This window comes from Wyeomyia smithii, chromosome 2, assembly GCF_029784165.1.
Source record: "Wyeomyia smithii strain HCP4-BCI-WySm-NY-G18 chromosome 2, ASM2978416v1, whole genome shotgun sequence".
NCBI classification, from domain to species: Eukaryota; Metazoa; Arthropoda; class Insecta; order Diptera; family Culicidae; genus Wyeomyia; species Wyeomyia smithii.
Genome location: NC_073695.1, coordinates 109,983,807 through 109,991,832, shown reverse-complemented (window position 1 = coordinate 109,991,832; position 8,026 = coordinate 109,983,807).

Here is an 8,026-nt window from a genome sequence, read left to right as displayed (position 1 = left end):
TCGCACGAGAGGACGACGCGTTTCAACATTCAGCGGTTGAAAGCTGATGGCGTGGCAGCGAAATACGCCAGAGAGCTGGATCAACGGATCGCCGAACAGCAGGAGGAAGGAGTGGAAGACATAAATGGGCTGTGGAGCAGTATCTACGGCGCCATCGAAACGACTGCGAGAGAGGTGGTAGGTACGCAGCGTGGAAGACAGCTCAATGGCTGGTTCGATGCAGAGTGCCAGAGAGCGACAGATGAGAAGAACCGTGCCAGGAGCCGCATGCTCACTGCGGCTACGCGTCAGAACAGAGAGAGGTACAAGGTGGCAAGAGCTGCCGAAAATAGAACCCACCGTCGGAAGAAGCGCGAGTACGAGAAGCAGGTGCTCGATAGCGCAGAGGACAGCTATGCTCAAAACGACGTGAGGAGATTCTATAGAACTGTCAACAGAGTCAGAAGTAGGAATTTCCCTGTGCCGGTCATGTGTAATGACAAGGACGGCAACCTGCTTACTGATAAACCGACGGTTGCAGCCAGGTGGAAGGAGCATTTTCAGGCGCTATTGAATGGTGAGGAGCCGGATGAGCAGAGCAGGAACAGGATGACGATTATGAGTGACGAACAAGCTGTGGAGCCGCCAACACAGGAGGAGGTGAAAAAGGCGATTAGTGAGCTGAAAAATGGCAAAGCCGCTGGGAAGGACGGTATCCCGGCCGAACTTCTAAAAGCGGGAAGCGAGCGGCTGTACTATGCGATCCACCAGATAATACTAAGGATCTGGGAGGATGAACAAATGCCGAACGACTGGTTGGAAGTAGTGCTGGGACTTTTAACCGTGATCCGGTTATCCGAAGCTCGGATCACGGATATGTAAACGAATATTATTCGGATGTCCGGATATCTGGATACGGATAATCGAATTGTCGGATCCCGATATCCGGATTTTTTTTCTGTCTTTTAGGCCCGTTCGAATGAAATGTAACGCGAAAAATGGCTTTTTCCACAATCCCCCATCCCCACGTCAGTAATTATTTACATAATTCTCATTAAACTATGTTCGGATACAATATCCGGATATCCGACTATCCGAAAATCCGGATATCCTGTCGGATAATATCCGGATATCCGTTTGATCCGGATTATGGATATTTGTCGGATATCCGAGGTCGGATATCCGGATATTTTAATCCGGATAGTCCCAGCACTAGTTGGAAGGCCTCATATGTCCTATCTATAAGAAGGGCCATCGATTGGAGTGTGGCGAGGCATAACGTTGCTCAACTCCGCATATAAAGTGCTCTCCCGTATCCTGTTCTTCAGATTGAGACCGTTAACGGAATCCTTTGTTGGCGAATACCAGGCTGGTTTTCGACGAGGCGTTCCACGACTGATCAAATTTTCATCCTGCGACAGATCCTCGATAAGTTCCGGGAGTACAACTTACCGACTCACCATCTGTTTGTGGACTTCAGGGCGGCATACGACTTAGTGAAAAGAAACGAGCTGTGGCAGATCATGCTGGAACACGGTTTCCCTACGAAACTAATTAAGCTGAGTCGTATGACACTGGAGGGATCAAAATCGGCGTGCGGATAGCTGGCGAGACATCAGTCGCGTTCGTAACGTTGGATGGACTGAAGCAGGGGGAATGTGCTCTCCAACTTACTGTTTAACATCGCTCTTGAGGGTGCAGTACGAAGAGCAAATGTGGAAAGAAACGGTACGATCATCACGAAATCTCACATGCTTCTTGGCTTTGCGGACGACATCGATATCATCGGTATCAACCGTAAGGCCGTGGAGGAGGCCTTCGTACCTTTTAAGAGAGAAGCAGCGAGATTGGGACTAGTCATCAACTCTGCCAAAACGAAGTACATGGTAGCTGGCCGAGAGCGTGGAAGTCCCCGTGGTGCTGGTGCTGAGGTGGAGATAGATGGCGAACGATTTGAAGTGGTTGACGAATTCGTTTATCATGGTACGCTTGTGACATGTGACAACGATATGAGCCGTGAAGTGAAACGACGTGTTGCAGCTGCGAACAGGGCTTCCTATGGACTGCGTAACCAGCTAAGGTCCCGTAGTTTGCAAACTCGCACAAAACTAGCGCTGTATAGGACGCTGATACTCCCGGTGGCCCTTTACGGACATGAAGCATGGACGCTAAAGGAAGCTGATCGACGAGTGCTCGGAGTTTTTGAGCGTAAAGTTCTGCGATCGATACTTGGCGGTAAACTAGAAGACGGAGTGTGGCGCAGACGCATGAACCACGAGTTGTACCAGGTATACAAACATGCCGATATAGTGAAGGTAATACAGCGGGGCAGGCTTCAGTGGGCTGGACATGTAGCCAGGATGCCTGACGAGAAAGCCGCCAAAACTATCTTCAGTAGAGAACCAGGAAGAGGCCGTCATCTCCGTGGTAGGCCTCGCACGCGGTGGATGTGCGCGGTGGAAGAAGTTGCACGATCTGCTGGTGTACGAGGAGACTGGAGAGCGGCTGCTCAAGACAGAAGAAGCTGGACCTGGACAAACCTCATTGAATCCAAAAATTGCCGACTTCGAGTCACCACTTCGAAATTTCAAAAGCACAAGACTCGGAAATACTTATTGCGTTCTCTATGAAAATTCTATTTTATGTTTGCTTCACCACAGCAAACATAAAATAGCATTTTCACAGGGAACGCATTAACTATTTCCGAGTCTTGTGCTTTCGAAAATTCGAAGTGGTGACTCGAAGTTGGCCATTTTTGGATTCAATGAGGTTTCACCTTAAGCATACCCGAAAACGATACTTACATTTTAATTTTTTGATATAAACTAATCATTATCATATATGTTTCGTTTATTGGTACTAATGGTGGAGCGACGCTTTTCGACATTTCGACCTACTGACTTCGATTATCATTTTCGGTTTATGTCATCTTATATTGTTAATGTATTTTGCGAACACAAATATCGGCAAAAAATGTAATATTCTATTACATTTTTTACCGATATTTGTACAGTTTTTTTCACTGCAAAGAATTGCAGTCGTAATATACATCTTTAATCCATCTCGTGCAGATCTATGTCTCAACACAGGTCCCCCTTCAATCGACGAAGCATGTCCGACGCCCTCTCTCATGTGTGTGAATAAAAAGTCGACAGCGAAATTATACCAACTTCACAAGTCAGCACCGAAGGGAAAAGTTGAAAGGAAAATTATTGGGTCCACGCTGCGATCTTTTTCCCCCTTTTGCTTTTGGCAGTGGCAGTGCTTTGTTCAGTTCATTGGGTTGCTAAAGATCCCGGATTACACGCAACGATGGAGCTCGGAATACCTAATACCCGGGTTAGTTCGTGTTTCGACGCATCGCCGAAACAGAGGTTGGATTCCTGGAGGGAAAATGCCGGCAATTTTTCCACCACCCAGTTCGCTTTTTCCCTGATACACAACGTGCGCACAGACAAGCGGCAATCGTCCAATTTAATTCAATTTGTACAAATCTTTTGTTCGGATATGGTTAGGGCATACCGATCGCAGTTCTGCTTCGAGGGAGCCGTAGGTGCGAGCATGTCCTGTGGTTATTGCATCAGTGTAAGTTTGTTCAAGAATGCGGCGAAATAAGTTTTCCTCTTGCGTACTGACAATCTTATTCATATTCATGAGCAAATCAGTGCTTGGTAAGTTATTCTTTCGAAAGAAGGTAGGAATATTGAATACTTCCGTTATACTGGGTGGTACATTGTGAAAATTTAATACAGAACACTTTTATGAGGTTGTGCACACACTTTGCAATTATGGTCTTGTTTGTTTCTAAAATGCCGATGACAAACGATGTTTAAAGTAGTGTTCATTTGGACAGATTATGTTTATGTTGAATCAGAATAATTTCCTACAATTAAAGTTCAAAATACGCTAGACAGTGATGCAATGTAGAATTGAACGTGTTTCAAGTCTCCCAAAAATTGCTTTGCATTTTAAGAAACTGCAAGCATTAAGGATTAAGGATTAAGAATGAAACGAAAGTGAAATAATCTGCTTTGGTTTGAACGCTCAGACTGATGAGTATTGAGCATATTAAGAAACGTGAGCTTGGAATTAAAATATTGATTGACAAAAATTTGATTGCGCCTTCGACACTTGAAAAAAAAAAACGAATTTTGTGAAAAACGAATACAAAATACTTATTAACTCTGAGATAGTAGAACCAGTTTTATTATAATAATAATATCTTTCTTCTTCGAATACGATTTAAACTCTTTTTAAGGTGGTTAAACGTAAACTTGAAAGAAAGAAATAGATGTATCCTAATAACTCGAATTTTCGGTATAATTATCGACGAAAAATTTGCTCCAATTGAATCGTGGTCTAAGATCGTTAGTAAAATGCCTCGAGCAATTTATCATTAGCAGTCGTAGATTTTTTCCTCCTGTTTTTTTTGCTAGTTTATCATTGCTTCTTTTGATGTTGACTTAATCCCCTTAAAATACGGAGTGTAAATTAGCTACCCCATATACTATTTTTTTAGAATTTGTGTTGAATGTTGAATAAGACTGCTGCAGAAAACCTGTAGAAAAAAACCACTGCCGAAAACGTTCGATGCCCTAGTTTTATATCGCAATTTTTTTTGATCATATCTCTGTAGGAAAGATGACAATGAATGATACCTATTCGTACCGATTTAGGTTCAAAGATTCTCGAGCAAACGCGTGTGAAGTGCCTCCAGATATAAATAACAATAAACCATTGTATTGACTCGAAGCAGTACTGAGAACCACCGCAACAACAAACTCTCATGGTTCAGAGTAAATCTTTACTAAACATAAAACATGTAGGTAAGGCATTGTAGCTTTTCCCGTCAAGTATCGCATCAAAGTGCGCGCAATGTTTTTCGCGGTCGAGACATAAATTCACATAGAATACTTCGAGCCAAAAAATCCGGAAACAGTAGCACATCGCACAATGAGTTTGTCAGAACAAAGGGATTATGCACTTTGCTGTCGCTTTCCCCCTTAATGTAGTCAACGACTCCCGGGTGCTTGGCCACGATATGCATTTAATGACAGGATAATCAGCCACCGTGTGCACGCACCCCTTATGCGAAAAACTATTGTCTGTACAACTAGCGCCACGTGGCATAGCGTAAACAATGGTGTTGAGGTCACGTGCATTTGAGCATCGTACTCAATTAGGACATTAGTCGTGATATTTAAGCAATATTCGAATTCTTTTTGATGGAATTAGGCTCGGAATGATTTAAAGTTGTGCAGATATTGAGATAAAATCGAAATCATCTTGGCTTGTACAAAGCATGTTACTGTTTCTTCTTCTAGTCTGTGGGAAAATTTGTCCAATTTATTCGATTCAACTTGTTTATCCTAAAATTGAGCGTTCAATAAAGCAGCATTGCTTCAGGTGTGAAAGCTATTGGCAATCATCACCAGCAACTGTAATTTACAGAAACATCACGTATCGATTCAAAAGTTTGAATCGCAATGGAGCGAGGAACGGGTAAATACAAATTTATTTTGAATAAATTGTAGGTAGCCTTTTGTGGCCATAGCGAAGAGCAACGATAAAGTCAGTCGAGCGTGCAATTTTTCTATTGAACCCAGGATTGGGTGGCAAACCAATTGACGAAAGTGGGAAATAGTGGACAAATGGTATGTTATTGGGTGTAAATAATCCAATTTCGAAATAAACTGTTTGGCGTTATTTATTTGAAAAGTGTATGCACAATTTGTGTTGCAGTAGGGGAGGATCGGAAATAATCGGCCAGAAGATTTACAGGTAGAGATAAAATATATGTATAGTTGAATAAAGAAGTATTACGAATAAAATAAAATTTTTCATTAGATTTATTACAGTTTTAATGTAAATTCTTCTATACTAGATTTAAATTGTGCTTAATAATTCACGACGTAACGAAAAGAAAACACATATAAAATGCGATATACATTGCACGAATCGGAACAAAATTACTAAAACTTAGTTTCGAATTCATTCGAATATGTTGCATTCGAGTCGTTAAGTTCAATTGATGATTGATTTAGTAATTGTAATAGATATAAGGTAATCGCTCTAATATTTATGTCAACACCATAAGTGGGTAGAATTATTAATTGAGTTTCACAACATTGAAACTCAACATTTTCTTCATGTAGTTGATACCTACATATTATCATGACAATAGGTTTCACTATCGGATATACGATATAAAAAATTGTTCATCGCTGATTGACGTCTCAAAATGAATATAATACTCAACCAGAATGAAACGAAAGATGTTCGGATAGGTTCATCTATATCAATTCAAAATCAATTCAACCAAGAAAGTGAAACTCAAAAGATGAAAAATCAGTTTCGATTCGTGGTATTGATTTTTTCGAAGTGTAGGTATTTAAAAAACATGTTTAACCCAAAATTCTCTGTTTACTCACTTTACTTTAGAGTATTTCTTGGAAAAGAAACGCTAGAAAACATTTTCCTGGTGAAGCTGTATCGGGATAAACTAATGCAGAAAACTAACTTCTTTAAAATGATGAGGCTATTCAATTTTCTTTAAAAAATATTTATTCATTTATGAAAATTTATTCGTTCTTATTCTCTTGATTATTTATGCATTTGTTAACAATTTTTAAAAACGAAATTTAACATTATCTATTGCATCTGAACTCAATGTAATTCAAATATTCAGTACAAGCAACTGACACTGATATTCAGCTTCATTTCTGTGAAGATGAACATGATTGTCCTCGTTGACAACATATAAACGTAATGTAAACTTTGACTAGGGAATGAATATCTACAAATGTGTTCATCGAAAATCAATAGTTCGATCTAGTTGTCAAGCTACAATTTATGTTCATGTACATAGAAGACATTCAACACCAAGGTTGCCTTGATATCAGTCTGTTTGAGTTTCTAGGTGGTAAATTTTTCCAGCACTGAACATCATCTCACCGCTCTCATTTGTCCAATTTACCATTACATGTAATTATATTTTCTAAGTAAAACTTTCGACTACTCGATTAAATTAAGAGGTAAAGCAGTTATCTAGAGAAACCCCAATTCATCTTGACATTAGAATAAATAGTAAAATCAACGAGCTATTTATTGAAGAATTTGTTGAGATTTTAGAATAACATAGTGCAACAATTTTTTTGCCTTGGCTTCTATGAATGATTTTTTGATGAAGTTTGATGCGAAAATAAATTTCCCTGAGTTTGAACATACTTCAACTTAAGGGGCAACAATGGCGCCATTTTGAAGTTTTGAGAAACTGGAAATTTTTTATATTTTTCGACGCCATTTTGTTTTAAGACCAAATATCAAAATTCTAAGAGTTTGTCCACATATTAGCATCTTTTTACCCATCTTTTGAAAAAAAAAAAACAGATCTTAAATCGGACAAAACTGAGTTCAAAACGGTGATTCTACGAAATCGGTTTTGGCATAGTTTTAGTGTATTTCACAAAGCCAAATATTATCGATTTTTTCTGAGCATTAATGGTAATTCGCTAATATCTTAAAGTGGTAGTCTAATTATATCTTATCTTGAGAAAAAAAGTCTCAGAAATCGAATGGTAGGTGTCTGATCTACGTAAATGTCAGCAAAATGTCGATTTTGCCTTAATTCCCCTACAATACAAAAATAGGTTTAGTTTTGCATTAAAATACACAAAAAAAAAATATATATACATATATATATATATATATATATATATATATATATATATATATATATATATATATATATATATATATATATATATATATATATATATATATATATATATATATATGTATATATATATATATATATATATATATATATATATATATATATATATATATATATATATATATATATATATATATATATATATATATATATATATATATATATATATATATATATATATATATATATATATATATATATATATATTTATATAGAAGCCAAGGCAGAAAAAAGTCAATTTTTGTTGCACTGTGTAATTTATTATTTATGAGATTTTATTTTGAGGACTTTGCATAGTCGTTCCAGGAACGA